The following is a 25,951-nucleotide window of genomic DNA, read 5'->3' on the forward strand; positions in this document are numbered from 1 at the left end:
CTTTTTTTATAGGGCAGTTTTTTTTTACAAGGAGGGTGGGGAGTGCCTGGAACACGCTGCCAGGGGTGGTGGTGGTGCTAGCAGACATGATGGTTGTGTTGAAGGAATTTTTGGATAGGCATATGGATATGTAGAGAATGGAGGGGTTTGGATTATATTCACACAGATAACAGTTGGTCTTGGCATCATCTTGGGCATAGACACTCGGCAGAAGGGCCTGTTCCTGTGCTGTACTACACTATTTGGGCGGCATGGTGGCACAGCTTCAGAACGCAAGAGACCTGGGGCCGATCCCGCACGGTAGCGCAGCGGTAGAGTTGCTGCTTTACAGCGAATGCAGCGCCGGAGACTCAGGTTCGATCCTGACTACGGGTGCTGTACTGTAAGGAGTTTGTACGTTCTCCCCGTGACCTGCGTGGGTTTTCTCCGAGATCTTCGGTTTCCTCCCACACTCCAAAGACGTACAGGTATGTAGGTTAATTGACTGGGTAAATGTAAAAATTGTCCCTAGTGTGTGTAGAATAGTGTTAGTGTGCGGGGATCACTGGGCGGTGCGGACTTGGTGGGCCGAAAAGGCCTGTTTCCGCGCTGTATCTGAAATATGAAGAAAAAATATATGGGTGCTTGTCTGTACGCAGTTTGTACGTTCACCCTGTGACCTGAGTGGGTTTTCTCCAGGAGCTCTGGTTTCCTCCCACAAAGACATGCAGGTTTGTAGGCTAATTGGCTTGGTATAATTGTAAATTGTCCCTAGTGTGTGTTGGATAGTGTTAGTGGGCGGGATTGCTGGTCGGTGCGGGCTCGGTGGGCTTGTTTCCGCGCTGTATCTCTAAACTAAAGTATTCTATGTTCTGTCCTATGAGAAGTTTCAGTACATTTTCAGAGGCATAAAAAAGTCCGTTTAAGAAATGATTAAGATATATGACTTTAAATTCAGAATTATATTCAGAAAACTGACTATAATTTCAGGATAAACAAAACAAATCAAATACATGGTTGCAAACATTTAATGATGTTGGTGCAAATAAAAGATTTCACAACTGACTCTCATTTACATTCCCTTTAATCTCCAAGGGATTTTAGAAAGGGAAAGGTGACAAACGTTTTGGATTTTTAATGTCATGAGCACCCTTTAAAAAATCTTGCCATTAGTATAAATGTGTGAAGTTATTTTGTAAATACATCTAATTTCAGAGTATGTCATATTTTGGCAGTTCCAAATCTTTTGCTTTATAAACAAGAAACAGATATTGATGTTGCCTTTATCATGCATGCTCCTACTTTACAGAAGACTAATCTATATACTAAAACTCTTGTTTGTTTGTTTGTTTGTTTGTTTGTTCCTGAACTACAGCCAAAATGGTGCACGAAGGCGCAACAATTTTAGGCCCACCTTACTCACCGTCATCCCTTTGGTGCTAATGGAAGACGTTTCATTGAAATCGGTGTTATATTTTTTAAGTTATTCACATTTTAAAGTTTAAATCTATCTCCTAGGGAGGGAGGGAGGGGGGAAGGAGGGAGGATAAGGGGGGTTGAGGGGGATGGAGTGGGGGGGAGGGGAAGGGGAGGTTGAAGGAGGGGAGGGGGTGGAGAGTGGGGAGTAGGGGTTGGGGAGGGGGGAGAGGGGAGGGGGAGGGGGAGAGGGGAGAGGGGAGGGGGGAGAGGGGAGGGGGAGGGCGGGAGGACAGGGTGCTGCACCAATGCAGGAGAGGTTTGAGCCCAACGGGTCCACTTGGTCTAGTTACTTGTAAAATCATTTGGGACAGTGAAGAATTTATCAGGATCAATCCAAACAAAGCTTCAACTCTAAGCTTGGAATGTTTGTATACTGAATTTAACAACCCCCCCCCCCCCCCACTCCCCCTTCCATCCAGAGCAAAAAAACCTAAGTGCTGGAGGAATTCAACGGGTCAGGCAGCATCTGTGGAGGGAATGGACAGACAATGTTTCAGGTCAGGACCCTTCCGCAGATTGATGGAGTAAGGGGGAGAAAGCTGGAAAAGAGAGATAGGAGTGGGGCAAAGACTGGCAAATGATCGACACAAAGTGCTGGAGTAACTCAGCGGGTCAGGCAGCATCTCTGGAGAGAAGGAATGGGTGACATTTCGGGTCGAGACCCTTCTTCAGACTGATGTCAGGGGAGTGGCGGGACAGAGATAGAATGTAGTCGGAGACAGTAAGACTGGTGGAAGAACTGGGGAGGGGGAGTGGATAGAGAGGGAAAGCAAGGGCTATTTGAAGTTAGAGAAGTCAATGTTCATATCTCTGGGGAGTAACCTTCCCAAGCAAAATATGAGGTGCTGTTCCTCCAATTTGCGGTGGGCCTCACTCTGACAATGGAGGAGGCCCAGGACAGAAAGGTCAAATTGGGAATGGGAGGGGTAGTTAAAGTGCTAAGCAACCAGGAAATCAGGTAGGTTAAGGTGGACTGAGTGGAGGTGTTCAGCGAAACGATTGACGAGCCTGTGCTTGGTCTTGCCGATTTACAGAAGTTGGCACCTGGAGCACCGGATATAGTAGATGAGGTTGGAGGAGGTGCAGGTGAACTCTGCCTCACCTGAAACGACTGTTGAAGTCCTTGGATGGAGTCGAGGGGGGAGGTAAAGGGACAGGTGCTGCATCTCCTGCGGTTGCAGGGGAAATACCTGGGGAAGGGGTAGTTTCGGTGAGAAGGAACAAGTTGACCAGGGAGTTACGGAGGGAACGGTCTCTGCGGAAAGCAGAACGGCGTGGAGATGGGAAGATGTGGCCAGTAGTAGGATCCCGTTGGAGGTGGCGGATATGGAGGAGGATTATATGCTGTATGCGACGGCTGATAGGGTGGAAGGCGAGGACAAGGGGGACTCTGTCCTTGTTACAAGGTGGAGCAAGAGTGAAGCTGCGGGATATCAAGGATTTATTTATTTATTCATTATTATTATTTATTTATATTTTTTAATTTAATGGTGTGTGATATTAAGGTCTGGTGCTTGTCTGTGGGGTAGGTGGATTGAGGTGAGGGGGGGTGGTTTGAATGGCAGATAGATGGAATAAGCGACAAATGCTTGAGGTAAAAAGGAGCCAAAAGGGCGTCAGATAAGGAAGGAAGAGGTGAAATGTAAAGGCTTGGGATGGAGATGGGTAGAAGGTGATGGGAAAGAGGGGATACAAAGGGAATGGGGGATTTGGAGGAGAAAGGGTGGGAGATGAGACCATGAGGGGGGGGAATGGATCACTGCACTGTTTGCCAAGGCCTGCTTGAGTAGAGAGGGTGGGAGATGAGACCAGGAGGAGGGGAATGGATCACTGCACTGTTTGCCAAGGCCTGCTTGAGTAGAGAGGGTGGGAGATGAGACCAGGAGGAGGGGAATGGATCACTGCACTGTTTGCCGAGGCCTGCTGGAGCTCCCAGTTGCTGGTCATTTTTATTCCCCTTCCCTTTGTTGCCTGACCTTCCGATTTCCTCCAGCACTTTGATTTTTGCTCAAGATTCCAGCAACCAAGCTCTTGTGTCTTCACTACCCCATCCAATAGCCCTTTGTAAGACAACTATTTAAAATGTTACCACCAATTTGATTGTGAGGGGCAAGGCTGGTGGGGGAGTGAACTGGGTCTGACCAGCCGCACCCTCAAGGTGGGCAGTGGGGAGGTGCCCCTGGGGCACAGACGTGGCCGGGCGAGGAGAGGGACGTCGGTTCACTGAACGATACAGATGAAGGCGTCAGCTGGAGACCCTGCAGCAGCCTGGGGCTTGCCTGGATCGGGTGCCGCTCCGTAAGACCTAGCGCACGGACTGGACTTTGGGAATGGCTCCAAATCTGGCGACTCGAAAAATAATTTCACTGTGCTTTGCACATGTGACAATAAAGCACTATTTATCCACCTGTGTGTTTAAAAGTACTTATTAAATTGTGATGCTCAGTGCACCTCGACTCCTGATAGAACAGGGTCTGTTGCTTCCAAACTAAAAGCCAGCTGGCATTTAGACTTCCAGCAACAAATGTTTCTCGTGGGTGTCTGACTGGAATAACTTAGTCGTCCCTACTCTGAAGACCTTAGTTTAATTTTCTAAAGAGATTAAATTACATTGGATTATCTTTAAACTCATTTGCTGTGCAGTGTAAAGATCTTTTGCACTTGGATAATCAGGAAAAAAATGTTTAAATGGCTCAATATCTATCAGCTTCCAATAATATGGTTCATAAATAATAAGAGACCTGTTAATAATAAAAAAATGAGAAAAACTGGAAAAAAATAATTTCATTTAAAATAAACTTGACACATTTTTATGGTAAAAGAGGGGAGGAGGGGGAGGAGAGGATGCTGCACCAATGCAGGAGAGGTTTGGGCCCAACAGGTCCACTTGGTCTCGTATATTACTAAAACTCTCATCCTGTTAGTTTGTCTATATATTTGTTTGTTGTTCCCGAAATACAGCCAAAACGGTACACGGCAGCGTGACAATTGTAGGCCCACCCTACTCACCATTGTCCTGGGGTGTGTAAATAGCAAGTCTCGATCAAATTGGTGTTATATTTTTAAAGGGGGGTTGAGGGGGATGGAGTGGGTGCATGGAGGGGAAGAGAAAGGGGGGAGAAGGGGAGAGGAAGGGGGGGAGGAGGGTGCTAGACCAATGCAGGAGAGCCTTGGGCCCTGTTCCTACCATTAATATACCTATGTTATGCTCACAGACACCAAATTGGTAGTCGTTGGAAATTGTTGGATCGGGTTGAAAGTTAACTAAACAGGAAGCCCTTTTAGAGGTAGACACAAAATGCTGGAGTATATCAGCGGGACAGGCAGCATCTCTGGAGAGAAGGAATGGGTGCCTTTTAGAGGGTGATTTAAGATGTAACTGATCAGGGTGTTTCTAAGTCAGACGTAGGTCAAGGACGCCTACAGGAAGAAGCTGGAGCTGAATCTTCAGCAGAACAATTTGAGGGATGTGTGGAGCGGTATGAAGAGTATTACAGGCTACAAGAAGATCAGTGGCCTGGGGAGGGAAAGCAATCAGGACTGGGCCAGCGAGCTGAACCTGTTTTTTTAATAGATTTGATGGTGGGGCCTCTGCCCACCCTCCCCCCTGCTCCCCAACAGTCTCTCCCCCTCGATCCCCCTGGTCCACTTCCTCTGTCCTCTCTTTGCCGCGCCTGACCATCAAGGCTGAGCAGGTGAGGAAGGAGCTGAGCAGACTCCGCCTAGGCAAAGCCGCGGGTCCTGCTGGTGTCAGCCCTCGGGTACTCAACGCGTGTGCCAGCCAGTTGTGTGGACTACTCCAGCATATCTTCAACCTGAGCCTGGAGAGGGTTGCTGTGATGTGGAAGACATCCTGCCCGGTTCCTGGTTCCTGTACCAAAGAGGATGTGCCCCAGCTCCAACAATGACTCCAGGCCGGCGGCGCTGACTTCACACATCATCAAGTCCCCGGAGAGGCTGGTGCCCACTCACCTGCGACCCCTGGTTAAACCCTACCTGGACCCCCTGCAGTCTGCTTACCAAACAAAGATGGGGGTTGAGGACGCCATCATCCACCTGCTCCATCGTTCCTATGCTCACCTGGATAAGCAGGGAAGCATTGCGAGTCATGTTTTTTTATTTCTCCAGTGCTTTTAACCGCACTGCTAGGGAGAAACTGATGAAGATGTTGGTGGATGCTCCATCGGTGTCCTGGATCACCAACTACTTGACTGGATGACCACAGTATGTCAGGCTACAGAACTGTGTCTCGGACATGGTGGTGAGCAACACAGGGGCCCCACAGGGGACGGTCCTCTCTCCCTTCTTGTTCACCATCTACACCTCGGACTTCAGATATAATTCCATCTCCTGCCCCCTGCAGAAGTTTTCAGATGACTCTGTAATTGTGGGCTGCATCAGTGAGGGGAAGCTGAATACAGAGCTGTAGTGGCGGGGGCTGAATCACCTGCAGCTCAACACCCACAAGACTAAGGAGTTGGTGGTGGACTTTAGGAGGGGAGGAACACCCCTGTCCCCTGTCTCCATCAATGGTGTGGATGTGCAGTTTACCAGCGAGTACAAATACCTTGGAGTGCACCTAGACAGTAAACTGGACTGGTCCAGGAACGCTGAGGCCCTGTACAAGAAGGGACGGAGCCAGCTGTACTTTTGGAGAAGGCTCCGCTTCTTCAACGTCTGCAGTGAGATGCTGCAGATGTTCTACCAATCTGTGCGAGCCAGTGCCATCTTCTTCCGCTGTCGTGTGCTGGGGCAGGAGGGCAAAGACTGCGGATGCCAAAAGGATCAACAAACTCACCAGGAAGGCTGGCTCTGTCCTGGGGGCGGAGTTGGATTCATGGGAGGTGGTCTTGGAGGGGAGGATGCTCCTCAAACTGCGGAGCATCCTGGACAATACAGCTCACCTCCCCCATGACACACTGGTCAACCTGAGGAGCATCTTCAGCAACAGACTGGTTCCACCAAGATGCAGCACAGAACGCCACAGGAGATCTTTCTTCCCCGTGGCTATCAAACTTTGCAACTCCTCCTCCTCCTTCTGTCATTGGGTAGACTGAGACTGACCTTCCACCCCCCCTCACCCCCTCCCTCACCCCCCCCCCCCCCACCTCCTCAATCTTTGCACATCCCCCAAGCCTTTCCACTCGTCACTTTAATTTCATGTTTCATGTATTTTGCGTTTTTTATGACTGTTGGCAAATCAATTTCCCTCCTGGGATAAATAAAGTTCTATTGTATCGTATCGTATCGTGTATGGAACGAGCTGCCAGAGGAGGTAGTCGAGGCATGAGGTAGTTGAGGCAGGCAGGCAGGCAGAAACATTTAGATGGGTAGATGGATAGGACACATTTAGAGGAGGATGAGCCAAAATCAGGCAGGCGTGACTAGTGTAGATGGGACATGTTGGTTGGTGTGGGTGTTGGACCTGTTTCCACGCTGTTATGACTCCATGACTTCGCGCAACATTTATTAAAAGCAGTCCAAAAGCTGGGTGGAATTACGACACTGGGCAAACGTTACTCTCTGTATCCCGAGTAAAAAATGTTAAGCAGAAGTCTCTGTGGGGAAATGGAAGCAGGAGCCAAATGACAGGTAGCGTATCCTTCAGATTAGAATGTCTGTATGTCAGTATGATTACAGATGGCATACGACAGCTTGCTGCTGCTTAAATTGGATTAACACCCACAAACACTTTCACGGATCTTTTCCTGTTACAACCAAAAAAATAAAGTGATTATTGCACTGACTCCAAAGTAGTCTTGCTGGTCTGGCAGGTGTGAATTGGGTTACAGCAATGCTTATTATCAAACTATTAAGTACAAATAGGCAACTTTAAAAATCGAGTAGAGGCACAAGTAAAACTTAAAGGTTTCAAAACGGTTTTAAGGCTTCAAATACCACAATTTTAACAATCCCAAGAATTCAGTACATACTCTTGAGTGTGGGAGGAAACCGAAGATCTCGGAGAAAACTAACACAGGATTTTAAATACTACTAGACCAAGTGGACCCGCTGGGCCCAAACCTCTCCTGCATTGGTGCAGCACCCTGTCCTCCCCCGCCTCCCCTCTCTCCTCAACCCACCCCTCCCCTCTCCCTTCTCCCCCACTCCCCCCTTCCTCCCTCCTCCCCTCCCCCTCCCCTCCTTTTAAACTTAAAAATGTGAATAACTAAAAATATAACACTGATTTCAATGAAACTACTCGCATTATCACTAAAGTGACAATGGTGAGTAAGGTGGGCCTAAAATTGTCTCGCTATCGTGTACCGATTTGGCTGCAGTTCAGTCACAAACAAGATAACAAACGAGAGTTTTAGCATATGGATAAATCGAACATTTTGAAAGGGCAGCTGGTGGAGGTGCTGCCTCACAGTGCCAGAGACCCGGGTTCCATCATGACTGCAGGTGCTGTCTGTGTGGAGTTTGTGCGCTTTCCCTGTGACCGAGTGGGTCTGCTCCGGTTTCCTTCCAGCTCCCAAAGGCATGTGGGTTTGTGGGTTAATTGGCTTCTGTAAATTGCCTTTAATGGATGCGAAAGTGGGATAATATGGATAGAGCTAGTGTGAACAGATGATCAATGGTCGCCGTGGTCTTGGAGGGCCAAAGCGCCCGTTTCCATGCTGCGTCCTTCAATTATAAAACTGCATATATACATTTTGGAATGGTGTAAGGATTTTTCTTATTCTAACTTGCCAAATTCACTCATCCATCATCTTAGTCTAGTTCAGTTTAGAGTTAGAGTGAGGAAGCAGGCTCTTCGGCCCACTGAGTCCGTGCCGAACAGCGATCACCCCATACACTAGCACTATCCGACATACGCGAGACAATTTACAAAATGCTGGAGTAACTCAGCAGGTCAGGCAGCATCTAGGAGAGAAGGAATGGGTGACGTTTCGGGTCAAGACCCTTCTTAAGCTGTCATTGAATCTGCTCCCATCATTGTTCAGGTTGTGTATTCTGAAGAAGGGTCTCGACCCGAAACGTCACCCATTCCTTCTCTCCTAGATGCTGCCTGACCTGCCAAGTTACTCCAGCATTTTGTGATACCATCGATTTGAACCAGCATCTGCAGTTATTTTTCTACAGGGACAATTTACAATCGTTACCGAAACCAATTAACCTACAAACCTGTACGCCTTTGGAATGTGGGGAAAACCCACGCGGTCACGGGGAGAACGTACAAACTCTATGCAGACAGCACCCATAGTCTGGATTGAACCCGGGTCTCTGGCTATGAGGCAGCAACTCGACCTCTGCATCACCATGCCACCCCCAAATACAATACAATACAATACAATATACAATATATCTTTATTGTCATTGTACCCAGGGGTACAACGAGATTGGGAATGCGCCTCCCATACGATGCAATAATTTAAGTAATTTAGACAACAGCAACCCAACGAAACAATTGTAACAGTTTTAGACAGGGTAAAGTGCAAGTTGATCTATGCGTTGTGACCAACCGGCTCAGCAGGACCGGTTCATAGCAGCTATGGCCCTGGGGATGAAGCTGTTCCTGAGTCTGGAGGTGCGGGCGTAGAAGGCCTTGTATCGTCTGCCCGATGGAAGGAGTTCGAACAGACTGTTGCAGGGGTGTGAAGAGTCTTTGTGGATGCTGGTGGCTTTTCTGAGGCATCGTGTGTTGTAGATGCCCTCCAAGTCTGGTAGCTGTGTTCCGATGGCCCTCTGAGCTCTATGGACTACCCGCTGTAGAGCTTTCCTTTCTGCCTCCGTGCAGCTGAGGTACCACACAGGGATGCCATGCGTTAGGATGCTCTCTATGGTGCAGCGGTAGAAGGTCGTCAGCAGCTGTTGGGGTAGACCAGACTTTTTCATTGTTCTTAGGTAGAACAGTCTTTGTTGTGCCTTCTTGACCAGCGCAGCAGTGTTATTGGACCATGTTAGGTCCTCCGAAATGTGAGTGCCCAGAAACTTGAAGCTGGACACTCTCTCCACACTGTCCCCATTGATAGAGATCGGGGCATATTCCCCGTTATGTGACCTACGGAAGTTGATGATCAGCTCCTTGGTCTTGGTGGTATTTAGGGACAGGTTGTTATCCGAGCACCAGTCCGCCAGGTTCTGCACCTCTGCTCAATAGTTTGTTTCATCCCCGTTGGTGATCAGCCCGATCACCGTTGTGTCGTCTGCAAACTTGACAATGGTGTTGGTGTCGAATGCAGGAACACAGTTGTGTGTGAAGAGGGAGTAGAGCATCCTGAGATGAAGCTGAACCAGACACAGCCAACAAACCGCATGTCTCAAGTTCAAACCACAACATTTTTTTTTAGTAATCCAGAAAACTTCTGTAAATTCAGTTTACATAAGCCTCGAGAACAGAATTGGATTAGTTGTATTTGCAGAATAATGATGCAATACTTAAGCAAGAATTAAAAAAAATCTTTAAGACATCTTTGGACAATTTATTTGCAAATAAAGAGACCAAAAGAAACAATCTATTTTCATTCACACATCAGGAGCAAGAATGAGAGGTGTTCATGGAATTTTTCAGCATGTATATCCATTTGACAAATCTTGCCTGTTCTTTGAAAGAGGTCCAATTAATCTCTCTCCCTTGATGGTGCCTATAACCATGCAAATATTTTTCATTTCAAGTAAAGCCTTCTTGAAAGCTGTCATTGAATCTGCTCCCATCATCGTTCAGGTTGTGTATTCCAGATATTAATAACTGCTTTCCCTCTATATTAAAAACATCTCCTCTGGTTATTTTTCAAATGATCTGAAATCACAGCTTGGTTATCAACACACTTGCCAGTTTTCCTTATTTACTTTGTCAAAATCTCCTCTGCTTAGATCTCAGGAAAGAATATATAACAGAAGGCTAAACGGGAAAAACATGAAGAAACATGCTCCAATACAATTTGGGTGTGAAGTAATGCTGAACTTTGATCGTTACTCCATCTACATGTTTGTCTATAAGTTCACAGGTCCACTGATGGGTGAAAATCGTTGTAAGTCATCTCATACCTTGGGTATGCAAGCACAGAAATTTCACTGTGCCTTGTCACGTGTGACAGTCACGGTGGCGCAGCGGTAGAGTTGCTGCCTTACGGCGAATGCAGCACCGGAGACCCGGGTTCGATCCCGACTACTGGTGCTGTCTGTATGGAGTTCGTATGTTCTCCCCGTGACCTGCGTGAGTTTTCTCCGAAATCTTCTGTTTCCTCCCACACTCCAAAGACAGACAGATTTGTAGGTTAATTCGCTTGGTAAATGTAAAAATTGTCCCAAGTGGGTGTCAGAGAGTTTTAATGTGTGGGGATCGTTGGTCGGCGCGGACCTGGTGGGCCAAAGGGCCTGTTTCCGCGCTATATCTCTCAACTAAACTAAATAAAGTATTCCATTCCAATAAAGTATTCCATTCCATTATATATCACCTACAGTGGTAATTATTCGATAAGTTGGTGAGGTGTTTGGAGAGAGTGCTCTATGAGCACCACTGTCCGAAGGAACTCAGTTGGAGAGGCTGCATCTTTGGAGAGAATGGATAGGTGATGTTTTGGGTCGGGACCCTTCTTCAGTCAGCCTGACAATTCCCTCCACAGATGCTGTCTGGCCCGTTGACCTGTCCTCCAGTACTCTGTGGTTTTGTCACTGAATACCAAAGCATCAATACAAAATTGGAGCACAAGATTAGGATGGACAGCTTTAAAAAACAGAATACACATTAATTTGTTTTTTTACAAACATACCTTCACAGATTTCCTTGTTCCCATAAGCATTGCGCCACAGCTATTCAAAGCTCTGATCAATTGTTCTTTGACTGAGCTATCCAATTCCCTATTTATGTAATTATGAAGAAATCACCAACAGCTCAGAAATCTTGATGGGACACTTCCATTATCTACGTTGAATATCTGCCTTAAGGACACACAAGGTCTTTGGATACACATTATGCGACAGCAATACAAGCTGGCGACCTCGATTTAAAATTAAACCTTACAGGTTTTCCTTAAGAGTCTTGTATAAGGCATGACAACTATGATTTGAAAGTGGCAATATAAAAATATATTTGCACCAGGATCTACATGAATTGCTGCACATAGGATCTAGATTCAGCGACATATATTTCTCCACCAGGGGGCGCCACACGATGGCTGCCTCGCCTACAGTCTGTCTGTCCTTTTCAAACTCTTTTTGTTATTTTTAGTAAGTTTTAAAAGTTTGTGTAAATGTTCTCTTGTTTGTTTTATGTGGGGGGTGGGAGAGGGGGTCGGGGGAAACTTTTTTTCAATCTCTTACCTTGCCGGAGATGCGATTGTTTTCCGGGTCGTATCTCTGGTCGCTCTGCGGCCTAACATCATGGAGCTGGAGGTCTTGCCTGGGACTGACCTTGAGTCCCCGCGGGAGCGTGGACTTATCATCTGAGCCTGCGATCCCTTGCCTGGGATCAACGCTCTAATGTAGCCTGCGGACCTTAAGATCAGGAGCTCGCAGTCTCGGGTTGAGACCGGTCGGGAGCTCCAAAAGCTGCACGAGGTTCGACTGGTCCCGACCTGGGGTAGATCGCCGGCGCGGGGGAACTGAGAACCCCCCCCCCCTCCCTCCCCCAATGAAGAAGCTTGATCGCCCCGATGAGGAAGGCTCACCGCCGGCTACGGGAGTCAAGATCATCCCGTCACCGGAAAATTAGAGCCCCCGACCGCTGGAGGACAAAGTAGGGAGAGATTGAACTTTTTTTGACCTTCTATCACAGTGAGGAATGTGGGGGAGTCACTGTGGTGGATGTTCATGTTAAAATGTATTTTGTGTGTCCTGTTGCTTTTTATCGTTATGACTGCATGGCAAATGAAGTTCCTCATATGTTGCAAAACATACTTGGCTAATAAAGTTTTGTTGTGATTGTGATTGTGATATATCCAACTATAAGCTGTCAGAATGCACAGGTTAGCAACATTCAAACAAGAAAGAAATGTTCCAAGGGCAAAGACATCATATGTGGTTAATTAAAAAGTGATAGATCGTATAAAACTTCAAGAAAAAGTATTTCATCGTACAAAGACGGATTGCACAAAATAATAAAAGCAGCAATGAATACTGGAGAGGAGAGACAGGAAACTGCTGATGCTGGAATCTTGAGCAAAACACTTGAGCAAAAAGTTCTGGAGGAACTCAGGCAGCATCTGTGGAGAGAATGGATAGGCGACGCCTCGGGTCGAGATCCTATTTCAGTCAGTCTGACAATTCCCTCAACAGATCGGTTAGGGCGGAACAGTGACGCAGCGATAGAGTTGCTGCCTTACAGCACCAGAGAGCCGGGTTCGATCCTGACTCTGGGTCCAGTCTTAACGGAGTTTGTACATACTCCACAAAAGATTGCACGATTCCAAGCTGCAGAAGAATCTGCCTGTACATAACTTGTAAAAGGCTAGCAAGTGAGAAGGAAAACTAACAGAACGTTAGTGTTCACTGTTAGGGGAAATGAATGCATAGTATGGAGCATAAGAATAAGTTTCCCTCCGCAGATGCTACCTGACTCGCTGTGTTCCTCCAGCACTTTGTGTTTCATTCAAGATTCCAGTATCTGCAGTTCCAATGAGGATGCAGGAACAGAGTAGGTTTACCAGTTAAGTACTTACTTTACCGGGCAATTAATTCTAAAAATAATCAAGTTCTTGTTGCAGAACGTAATTCAAAGACGACACACATTATGCATTTATTTTCCAATCTCCAATCCTCACCCCTTTGAGTCTTTGACAAATTAGAGAGAGAAAACATTGGTGAAGAGCAGAGGTCAGCAAAGAATTAGAGATTAAATAGTCGAGGATGTCATTATAACACTGTGCAAACAGACTAATGCGACAGGGCTATAAATTATTTAGGTGGGAATCAGTCCCAACCCAGAAGCACTGCACATTTTTTGAGAATCAGGAACGTGTCATCTGTTATGGTGCATCAGTGACTACCAGGGTTTCTGGGTCCAAAGAGACTCTGGAAGCAGTGGTTATGAAGGGAATGGATGGAGTTCCTCCAGCACTTGAGCTGCACAGTGGCGCAGAAGTAGAGTTGCTGCCTAACAGCGCCAGAGATCCGGGTTCGATCCTGACTACAGGTGCTGTCTGTGCAGAATTTGTACGTTCTCCCTGTGCCCTGCGTGGGTTTTCTCTGGGATCTCTGGTTTCCTCCCACACTCCAAAGACATACAGGTTTGTAGGTTAATTGGCATGGTATAATTATAAATTGTCCCTAGTGTGCATGTAAGGGTTTGTTTCCACGCTGTACCAACATCGTTGACAGCCATTGTTCTCCTGATCTGGAATACCTAACGGTCAAATGCAGGCCCTTTTACCTTCCTCGGGAGTTTACCGCTATAACTGTTACAGCTGTTTACATTCCACCGGACGCTAATGCTAGCACAGCTCAAGGCTACCTACTAAACGCCATAAACTCTCAACAGAAGACTTTTCCCGAGGCTGTCCATATTATAGCCGGTGATTTCAACCACGCAGACTTAAAAGCAGTTCTCCCGAAATTTCATCAACACATTAAATGTGCAACCAGGGGGAAAAATACTTTGGACAAAGCCTATTCAAACATCAAGAGTGGCTACAGGACAACATCGCTACCTCACTTGGGACAATCAGACCACCTATCCATACTCCTAACCCCAGCATGCACCCCCTTAAGAAGGAAAGCCCCCCCTGCCATCAAAATGGTTAAAATGTGGCCTGAAGGAGCATCCTCGCAGTTTCAGGATTGCTTTGAAAGGACTAATTGGGACATTTTTGAGGACCAGGATTTGGAGGAGTACACATCAACAGTACTCTGTTACATTAAGAACTGTGTTGACATTGTCACTGTCGACAAATGCATCCGGGTGCACTCAAACCAGAAACCCTGGATGACAAAGGAGGTCAGAACTATCTTAAAGGATCGTAATGCTGCCTTTAGGTCCAAGGACAAAGCCCTCTACAGCGTGGCTAGAGCCAACCTTAAGAGAGCCATCAAAAGAGCAAAAGGAAAACACAAAAAGGAGATTGAGGACCACTTCACCCACAAGGACCCACGACGACTTTGGCAGGGAATCCAGCACCTCACAAATTACAAAACCAGCAACTACAAGATCGCTGATGCAAACGCCTCGATGGCAGAGGAACTTAATGGCTTCTTTGCCCGCTTTGAGGTGAGAGCGGCAAAGTTAGTTACACCATCTACACCTGCCTTCAACAGCCACACGCTCACGGTACAGGAGCATGAGGTGAGGCGTGTGCTCAGGGCTGTCAACACAAGGAAGGCTGCAGGCCCGGATGGAGTGACGGGAAGGGTGTTGAAAGAATGTGCAGACCAGCTCTCAGTGGTCTTCACGAAGATCTTCAACCTGTCCCTGTCCAAAGCCATCATCCCATCCTGCCTGAAATCCGCAACAATAATCCCACTGCCAAAGAAACCAGTCATCCGTGATCTCAACGACTACCGTCATGTTGCACTAACCCCAGTCATTATGAAGTGCTTTGAGAAGCTGGTCCAGCAGCACATCAAAGCCAGCCTCTCAGCCACTATCGACCCACACCAATTCGCTTACAGATCAAACAGGTCTACAGAGGACGCCATTACTACTGCCCTACACACCGCACTGACCCATCTTGAGCGGCAGGGCAGTTACATGAGGATGCTCTTCATAGATTATAGTTCAGCATTTAACACGGTCATCACGGACAGACTGGTTTCTAAACTAACTGATTTAGGACTCTCCCAATCTATCTGTAACTGGATTAAGGACTTCCTGACCAATCGGCCCCAGATGGTCAGATTAGGCCCTCACACATCCTCCACTCTCACAATCAGCACCTGCTGCCCACAAGAATGCGTGTTGAGCCCTCTTCTCTACGCCCTTTACACCCATGACTGCACCCCCACTCATCCTACCAACGCCATCATCAAGTTTGCGGATGACACGACTGTGGTTGGACTCGTCTCAGGAGATGACGAGACAGCCTACAGAGATGAAGTCCAAAAACTGATAGGATGGTGTGCGGAAAACAATCTGGCTCTGAATCCTTCCAAGACAAAAGAACTCATAATAGACTTCCGAAGACACAATATGGGCTACACACCACTGCATATAACATAACATAACAACATAACAACACTTTATTGTCACTCGGCACAACACCGAGCGAAATTTCAGCAGTCACACAAAATACAGCAAAAAGAAAAGAACACAGGACACCCGACCCCAACACAAACATCCATCACAGTGACTCCAAACACCCCCTCACTGTGATGGAGGCAACAAAACTTCCCCTCTCTTCCCCCCGCACCCACGGACAGGCAGCTCGACCCCTACCGAGGCAAACGACACGCACAGCCCCCGCAAGGGGATGGAAGGCCCCCCGGCCGAGCCGCCCCGGGGTTTGTGTGGAAAGGGTCCCTGCCTTCAAGTTCCTGGGCACACATATTGCTGAGGATCTCTCCTGGACCACAAACACCATAGCGGCAGTCAAAAAGGCACAGCAGCGGCTCTACTTTCTGAGGATCCTCAGGAAGAACAACCTGCAAGAGCAGCTGCTAGTGACTTTCTACCGTTGCACCATCGAGAGTGTGCTGACGTACTGTATTTCTATGTGGTACACCAGCAGCTCAGAGGCAAACAAGAAAGCCCTTCAGAGGGTCATCAACTCTGCAAAGAAAATCATTGGTTGCCCACTGCCCTCTCTAGAGGAACTTTACTCCCTCCGCTGCCTCAGCAGAGCAGCCAACATCCTGAGGGATCCTTCCCACCCTGGTCATCAGCTGCTCCAACTGCTGCCCTCTGGTAGACGGTTCAGGTCCATTACATCACGGACTAATAGACTCAAGAACAGTTTCTACCCCAGTGTCATACGTGAGCTGAACACTGCCAGACACTCACATAAAACTGAAGGGAAGGAACGGAACTGATCGGAACACTGTCAGTTACTTGTCAGAAAACATAAGCCTCAATTTAATACAAGTTTACATTCTACTGCACTTATATTGTTAACATTTGCTAAACTTATTACATGTTACAACCGACCGCATCTTATATTTAATTACATTATTTCTTTTATTTTTTATTTTTTTCAAAACGGCACTTGCAATATGTTAGCTCTCATTGCTGTGCAATAACTTGCTGTCTTGATTGCACTGTACACTGCCTCGACCGTATTGTAATTGTTTTGTCTATATTGTATTAGAGGTCAGTTTGTTTAATTCAGTAGATTAGGTTTAGCTTGTTATGGATAAAGGTTTATCCTTTGTACTGTCTGCTGTGTGATTGCATCATCTGGACTGCTTTAATTTCGCTGTACTTTGGGTAGTGACAATAAAGGTTTTTACAAATTACAAATTTTGAATAAAACTTTGTGTTCCACACAAGATTCCAGCATCTGTGTTTCTTGTGTTGCCATCTTAGCTCAGATATGCTTTTTGTGACATATGGTATGAAACTAGATTTAAAACGTGTGGTTTATTAACAAACTTAGGCTTATAGAGGCAAACTCTATTTGGAGTTACCATAAGGTACAAAAATATTTGTGCAGAAGTTAATGGATGAAATCAAGAGAAAACATCAATGATTTTTTCCTCCACCAATGTAAAGAATAGTAAATTTAGCACTATTGTGGATAAGATAAAAGCAAAATTATCTTTGGTCTTGTAAAATTTAATTTAGTTTAGTTTAGTTTCGAGATACAGCATGGAAACAGGCTGTTTGGCCCACTAAGTCCGAGCTGACCAGCGATCCTCGCACACTAGCACTATCCTGCACTCTAGAGAATTTACCATTTTTACCGAAGCTACTTCAACTACAATCCTGCAGATCTTTGGAGTGTGGGAGGAAACTGGAACACCCGGAGAAAACCCATGTGGTCACGGGGAAAACTTACAAATTCCGTACAGACAGCACCTGGAGTCAGGATCGAACCTGGGTCTCGGGCGCTGTGAGACAGCAACTCTACCGCTGTGCAACCATGCCGCCCAAAATATTGGGCATTTTGCCAAAAATAGTCCAATGTTTTTTTAAAAATGTTTACATTGTCCATCTTTACATTTTTAAGTCAGGACCCATACATCAAACTGATGAAGGGAGCAGTTCCGAAAAGTTGTTTGTCCAGTGAAATGGGCAAATATCACTGATAACGAGCAGATTTCCCAAGTGGTCCTATCACTTTATGCAGAAGATTAAAGCTGGCAGATACTGCCATTATAAACATAGCACAAAAAGTAAGGAAATTTGTGTTTGGTAGATTATTTCTTTGTTGTAACAATGCTTCTTGGCAATAAATCTTATACCGTTGGAAAGCCTGTTTATTTCCCATTTAAATGGTGCCACATTTGTAAGGAACATGCATTTGTGGGATGAGCAGCAGAGCTGAGTATATGGGATGCGCCCATGAAAAATTTGCCAAATCTTCTCTGCCAATGCCAAACAGCTTATTCTGCCATTGACTCTTGTTCGGTGTTGTTTGGTGGATTGGATGATTGGTCTGAAGAAACAAGACATATTGGCAATTTAACAATTTATTCATTTAATAAATAGGAGCCACAGTAGCGTGTGGAAGAACCATACACAGCCACAACAGCCTGGCACCTCCTACTCATGCTGGTCACCAGCCTGGTCACACACTGTTGTGGGATGGCATCCCATTCTTGTCAGCACCTGGGGGTACCAGAAGCTCAAAACAAGAGTCAATAGCAACAGCAGAATAAGCTGTTTGGCATTGGCAGAGAAGATTTGGCAAATTTTTCATGGGCGCATCCCATATACTCAGCTCTGCTGCTCATCCCACAAATGCATGTTCCTTACAAATGTGGCACCATTTAAAAGGGAAATAAACAGGCTTTCCAACGGTATAAGATTTATTGCCAAGAAGCATTGTTACAACAAAGAAATAATCTACCAAACACAAATTTCCTTACTTTTTGTGCTATGTTTATTAGCCAGGGCTCAATTCAAATTTAAGGCCTGAAAGAACAATGTACTATCCGTACTGACAGATTACATAAACATCAAGTTCAAAATGTCACCTTTAAATTGGTGTTGCTCCAAAGACAAAGACATGGCTTTTAACTAATAAAAAATGATAAAAGCATCTTGGTTATTATGGAGGCACAAGAGACTACAGGTGCTGGGATCTTAAGTAGAAAACATGGTTGGTAATGCTGGAGTAACTCAGCCGGTCAGACAGCATCTCTGGAGAAAAAGAATAGGGTCGATCCGAAATGTCACCTAATCCTTTTTTCCAGAGATGCTGTCTGATCCACTGAGTTACTCCAGCTTTTTTTGTGTCTATCTTAGTTGTTATCTTGTGAGTAGAATAAATTACCTTTTCCAGAATTTTCTGGCATTAAAGAAGAAAAATTGTGATAGATGGAGTAGACTGTCAGAACCTTTTGCCCCAGATGGAAATATCAAATACAAGAGGGTTTAAGGTAAAAGGGCCAAAGTTTAAGGAGATGTGCGCGATCAGTTTCGATCCAAAATATCACCTCTTCCTTTTATCCAGAGATGCTACCTGACCCTCTGACTTACTCCAGCATTTTGTGTCCATCTTTGGTACAAACCAGCATCTGCAGTTCCTTCTTACACTGTTCCAGTGCTGTACTTACGTTGCATGTAAAAATGTATAATTAAAATAATTACATGTGCTACATGTCTGGCCACTTGGTAATCGCTTCTTCTTGTATAACAAGCATGGCAGGTACGCCGTGGGAGTGTGGCTCTCAGAACAGCAAGGAGCTGACACAGGGAGTGCCAGCTTGTCACGAACCAGCCCTATATCTGCCAAAAGGCACCCGATCCTTTGACTGTGAATTCAGTAACAAAATGAAACGCTGACATAATAAAATTAACAGGCACTTTCCTCAGAGGTTCATGGGCTGTAACAGAATCCATAATGCAAGTGGTAGAAACAAAATAGGTCATTGCTGCTCGCAAGATGATAAACATCTCCAGTCAGAAAGCAGTTGACAACCCATTCATGATTGTCACTTCTGAGTTATCTAGTCAGCCTCCATAGTAGAGTTATTTATGTCAGTTCACTCTTGGTCATGACAGGCAGATGTTATATTTATCATTGAATCAAACTGTAACAGTAATGAAATAGATGGTCTGATTTTCATATTGCACACAATGCAACAAACTGTTTAACTACGTGGAGGACAATTAATTTAATGAAAACAGTTACAGTTATTTTAAGCCAAAGAGTTGATGACTTGAAGTACAGTTGAACAGAGAGTTACGAGCATATCTTCAGGCACAGTGACACAGCTGTAGAGTTGCTGCCACACAGCACCTTGACCCGGGTTCGATCCTGAGTATGGGTGCTGTCAGTACAGAGTTTGTACGTTCTCCCTGTGACCGCGCCGGTTTTCTCTGGGTGCTCCAGTTTCCTTCCTCATTCCAAAGGCGTGTGGGTTTCTAGATTAATAAGCTTCTGTAAATTGTCCCGTGTGTGTAGGATAGAGCAAGTACATGGGTGAATGCTGGTCAGCGCAGGACTCAGTGAGCCGAAGGGTCTGTTTCTCACGCTGTTTCGCTAAGCTAAACTAAAGCAGAATGATATCTGCAAATTTGTAGTTTAGTTTAGAGATATAGCACGGAAGCAGGTTCTTCGGCCAACCGAGTCCGTCCGCGCTGACCAGCAATCCCAACACACTAACACTGTAGGAGCCACTTATGCTTCAATTACTGTCATTGTGTTATGGCTATGTTTTAATATTTCTAGTTTATGTATTTTTTGCCTGCTTGTGGGTGTGACTTAATGCGTAATGGGGAGTGTCTAGATGGGAGGTGGCTACCGTGTCGACAGAGGTTGTGGGTCAGTTTAGACTTGGAGGATGGTGAGCATACAGTTCTTTACCATGCGCTCGCACCGGTTATATTTGTAAGAACCATACGGTAATAACTATAAGAATTCGGAGATATTGTTTGAAGAAGAAACAGTTGATAAAGTACGGAAAGTGATGAATTACTCTTTGATTTGTGCTACTTTAATAAAACCAATTAATGAAGAAAAGAAGTTTGGAAGATTTGTTTTGTCATATCAGGGTGCGACGTGTGCGTAAGCTATAACTACATTTCATCCCCGAGAAGTAATGGCCATCGAAGTGGGATTTCGAGATGGTATAGAAACTGCCATTACAAACACTATCCTACACACATTAGGGACAATTTACAATTATACAGAGCCAATTAACCTACAATCCTGTATGTCTTTGGAGTGTGGGAGGAAGCTGGAGACCCCGGAGAAATCCCGCGCCGATCACGGGGAAAACGTACAAACTCTGTACAGTCAGGATTGAAATCGGGTCTCTGGCGCTGTGTGGCAGCAGCAACTCTACCACTGCACCATCATGCCACCCCCAAATGTAATCAATAGCTCGTACCTATATATCATGCTTCAAAACCATTGAATTGCGGAAGAAATAAAAAAAGCTAAGTGACCAATCTCTGATAACAGGAGGACTTGGAGACATTTTGTGAAAGATTACGAAAATGTGGGCAAGGCAGAAAAATGAGCTGCAGTGCCCTCCATTTATTTATTTGCCTCTGTACACAATTAGGGATTTGAAATAGAAAACAAATCACACGTGGTTAAAGTGCACCTTGTCAGATCTTAATAAAGGCCATTTTTATACATTTTGGTTTCACCATGTAGAAATTACAGCAGTCTTTATACATCGTCCCCCCATTTCAGGGCACCATAATGTTTGGGACACAGCAATGTCATGTAAATGAAAGTAGTTATGTTTAGTATTTTGCTGCATATCCTTTGCATGCAATGACTGCTTGAAGTCTGCGATTCATGGACATCACCAGTTGCTGGGTGGCTTCCCTGGTGATGCTCTGCCAGGTCTGTATTGCAGCCATCTTTAGCCTCTGCTTGTTTTGGGAGCTAGTCCCCTTCAGTTTTCTCTTCAGCATATAAAAGGCACGCTCAATTGGGTTCAGATCAGGTGATTGACTTGGTCACTCAAGAATTTACCATTTTTTAGCTTTGAAAAATTCTTTTGTTGCTTTAGCAGTGTGTTTGGGATCATTGTCTTGCTGTAGAATGAACCGCCGGCCAATGAGTTTTGAGGCATTTGTTTGAACGAGCAGATAGGATGAGTCTATACACTTCAGAATTCATTATGCTACTACCATCAGCAGTTGTATCATCAATGAAGATAAGTGAGGCAGTACCTTCAGCAGCCTTACATGCCCAGGCCACAACACCCCCACCACCGTGTTTCACAGATGAGGTGGTATGCTTTGGATCTTGGGCAGTTCCTTCTCTCCTCCATACTTTGCTCTTGCCATCACTCTGATATAAGTTAATCTTTGTCTCATCTGCCCACAAGATCTTTTTTCCAGAACTGTGGTTGCTCTTTTAAGCACTTCTCGGCAAACTGTAACCTGGCCACCCTATTTTTACAGCTAACCAGTGGTTTGCATCTTGCAGTGTAGCCTCTGTATTTCTCTTTATGAAGTCTTTTGTGGAGGAGTCACTGTGGTGGATATTTATGCTAAAATGTATTTTGTGTTTTGTTCCTTTTTATTGGTATGACTGTATGGCAAAACAAATTCCTCGTATGTTGCAAAACATACTAATAAAGTATGATAATGATTATGATTTTGCAGACAGTGGTCATTGACAAATCCACACCTGACTCCTGAAGAATGTTTCTGATCTGTCGGACAGGTGTTTGGGGATTTGTCTTTATTATAGAGAGAATTCTTCTGTCATCAGCTGTGGAGGTCTTCCTTGGCCTGCCAGTCCCTTTGCGATTAGTAAGCTCATCAGTGCTCACTTTCTTCTTAATGATGTTCCAAACAGTTGATTTTGGTATGCCGAAGGTTTGGCTGATGTCTCTAAGTTTTATTCTTGTTTCTCAGTTTCATAATGGCTTATTTGACTTTCATTGCCACAACTTTGGTCCTCATGTTGATAAACAGCAATAAAAGTTTTGAAAGGTGATGGAAAGACTGGAGGAAAGACTAGGTGCTGAGAGCTCTCTTATACCTGCATAAAGGAGGCAATTAAACAAATCTCGACCCGAAACGTCACCCATTCCTTCTCTCCCGAGATGCTGCCTGACCTGCTGAGTTACTCCAGCATTTTGTGAATAAATCAATTAAACACACCTGATCAATTACAAACGCCTGTGAAGCCACGTGTCCCAAACATTCTGGTGCCCTGAAATGGGGGGACTATGTATAAACACAGCTGTAATTTCTACATGGTGAAACCAAAATGTATAAAAATACACTAAAATCTGACAATGTGCACTTTAACCACATGTGATTTTTTTCTATTACAAATCTCAAATTGTGGAGTACAGAGGCCAATAAATAAATGATGGGTCTTTGTCCCAAACATTATGGAGGGCACTGTATCATCAGTAATCCAGATGGAACCCAATATAGGAAGGAGTGCTAACAAATTATTAGTTCAAAATCTAATACCGGAGATAAGAGGTTGGCATTGCAAGATGAAAAGGACACTGATCATATTCAATAATTAAAATGGAAAGTCTTTCATAAGCTTTTTGATCTGAAACGGTAACTCTCCAGAGATGCTGCCTAACCTGCAGGCTATCTCCAGCATTGTTTTTGTTTTTACTTCATATTTCCAGCATTACAATTTTTTCCTTTGAGAACCAATAATCAACTTATGCCTCGTTTTGAAGAATTTCTATGGTTCTTAGATGCACCAGGCGAGATACTACATAACCTATGAGTGAATATATGGGGTTCACAACAAGTAACCAGGGTCTGCTCGTCACTTCAATATTTTGATGAAGCACTCCAAATTAAACTTAAATTAAAATATCTAAAATATGATCACTTTAAAATGCAGACACATTGTGGCTTTAAGGAAGAAATTAACTCACAAAATTATTTTTCTGGGTAATTCCTTGTATGGGAATTAACACAGCAGTAATTCATTCTAAAAACAACATTACTCTTTTTCATAAGCACGTAATTCTCTTTCAGTATGTAGGTGCCAGTCTGATAAATTACAATTTCCATACTCTATTGTTCTTTGAACTTATTTTGGAAAATCCTAATCGCTGTAAGCAAAACAGATCACCCCATGCAGCTAGGCTGAGGAACGCTCGACCAACAGTATTCAAAGATTACTGTTTGATCTGTTTTATATATTCCATTTTGTATACTTAATCTTATTTTCTTTTATGCATGAAAGATGATGGAAGGAGTTACGTGAAAAAGAATGCGCAATGTCAGAACACTAGCTTATGGAAGGAACGTTCTGAAGCCTGATGATGGTGGGGAAGAGAACCTGAGAACTTTGAGAATTGAGAACATTATTCAAAGACGCATTACTTAATCAGAAAATTATTTAATCAGATGGCTAAATTAACAAATGCAGGTGCCACAGGTTTTAATAAAACTTGTCACAACTGTTATACCAACAGGAAACTTTGAGTTTAACAGCCAAAGAAAAAGCAGAACACAAGTGGAATGGAGGGCAGTTACTAACTGCCTGTATTTTACCAACATGTAAGTGATCATCAGATTAAAACATAGAAGACATGGGAGGGAAATGCTTTGATGACCAAAGCTCATTCAATGCCAAGTGAATGCTTACCCGCAACCATGGGTCAGATCACATAGAAACTGCAAGGCCATCACACAAACCAACACCCCTTCCATTGACTCCATCTGCACTTCACACTTCTTCGGCAAAGCCATCAGCATAATCAAGGACCAGTCTCAACCCTCTTCTCCCCTCTCCCTTCAGGCAAGAGGTACAGAAGTGTGAGAAAAAAAACCCCTCCAAATTCAGAAACAGTTTCTTCACAGCTTTTATCAGGCAACTGAACCATTCAATGAACAACTAAAGAGCAGTCCTGAGCTACTATCTACCTCATTGGAGACCCTCGGACTATCTTTAAATCGGACTTTCCCTTGCACTGAAAGTTATTCCCTTCATCCTTTATCTGTACACAGTGGACAGCTCATGTTTAGTTTTTCCGCTGACTGGGTAGTTTGCAACGAAAAACATTTCACTGTACCTTGGTACACGTGACAACAAACTAAACTAGTGCTTCAAGAACTACAGACTGCGAGCACCTCTGAAAAGGTGGATAGCAATGCTTCAGATGATCTCAAAATTAGAGAAGAAAATGAAGAGTGAAATAGAGTGAAATAGACACTGGAATAGCTGAGTTGAAAGTGGGTTAAAACAGCAGAAAAGCGAGACTAGGACAATCGGGTAACGACAGCGGTGAGAAATACCTGAGTAATGCTATGAATCTGCGGTTTGAGGATCAGTCATACTGCATTGAAACAGACCCCTCAGCCCAACCTGCCAAGATGCCCCATCTACGCTTTGGCCCATATCTATATACTAAAACTCTCGTTTGTTTGTTTGTTTGTTTGTTCCTGAACTACACCCAAAACGGTTCACGATAGCACAACAATTTTAGGCCCACCTTACTCACTGTCGCCCCTTTGGTGCTAATGGAAGAAGTTTCATTGAAATCGGCGTTATATTTTTAAAGTTATTCACATTTTAAAGTTTAAATCTATCTCCTAGGGAGGGAGGGAGGGAGGGAGGGAGGGAGGAGGAAGGGAGGGAGGGAGGGGGAGGATAAGGGGGGTTTGAGGGGGATGTGGGGGGAAGGGGGATGGGGGAAGGGGGATGGGAGGAGGAGGGAGGGGGAGGAGGGAGGGAGGGGAGGAGGGGAGGAGGGAGGGAGGGAGGGGGAGGAGGGAGAGGTAATGGGGAGGGAGAGGTAAGGGGGAGGGGAGGACGAGAGAGTGAGGGGGAGGAGGGAGGGGGGAGGGAGGGAGAGTGAGAGGGGAAGGGGGAGGGAGGGGGAGGGGGGAGGGAGGGGAGGGTGGGAGGGGGGAGGGAGGGGGGAGGGAGGGGAGAGGGAGGGGAGGAGGGGGGAGGGTGCTGCACCAATGCAGGAGAGGTTTGGGCCTAATGGGTCCACTTGGTCTAGTACCCCTCTAAATCTTTCATATCCATGTACCTGTACAAATGTGTTTTAAAAGTTGCTATAGTACCAGCCTCAACTACCTCCTCTGACAGCTCGTTCCATATACCCACCACCCTCTGAGTAAAAATGTTGCCCCTCAGGTTGCTATTAAATTTTTCCAGTCTCACCTTAAACCACCTTGAAGTCAAATCTAGGGGTGACACGAAGGTTATTAACCACCCACTTCCATTGCACGCAGGTGTCAAATCATTTTGTCGAGATCTACTGTTTTCTAATCCTCAGCTCAATTACATAAAATCAATATATAATTTTAGGGTGATTAAATGATATTAATCTACCCGGCACCTGAAACAACTAAACAACTCGCGTAAATTTGATCACCAGCCCAGACCCAATGCATAGAAAATAGATGGCACGGATTAAAATGATAAACTGATCAATAACATCAGGCAAAACTAAATCATGAAATGTAAGCAAGACTAATCAGTTATCTCCACCCAGTCTAATTACTATTTTGATATTGGGTACTGCATTTTCTGATGACACAAGGAAC

The 25,951-nt window shown here is 45.0% G+C and overlaps 1 protein-coding gene across 1 annotated transcript in view; it reads right to left on the reverse strand.

Moving 5' to 3' along the window:
• Positions 1 to 25,951, reverse strand: part of cdc73 (cell division cycle 73, Paf1/RNA polymerase II complex component, homolog (S. cerevisiae)) — a 269,047-nt gene that overhangs the window by 38,225 nt on the left and 204,871 nt on the right. The gene's annotated exons all lie outside the window — the stretch shown is intronic.

This window comes from Rhinoraja longicauda, chromosome 11 (genome assembly GCF_053455715.1).
Source record: "Rhinoraja longicauda isolate Sanriku21f chromosome 11, sRhiLon1.1, whole genome shotgun sequence".
Taxonomy (NCBI): domain Eukaryota; kingdom Metazoa; phylum Chordata; class Chondrichthyes; order Rajiformes; family Arhynchobatidae; genus Rhinoraja; species Rhinoraja longicauda.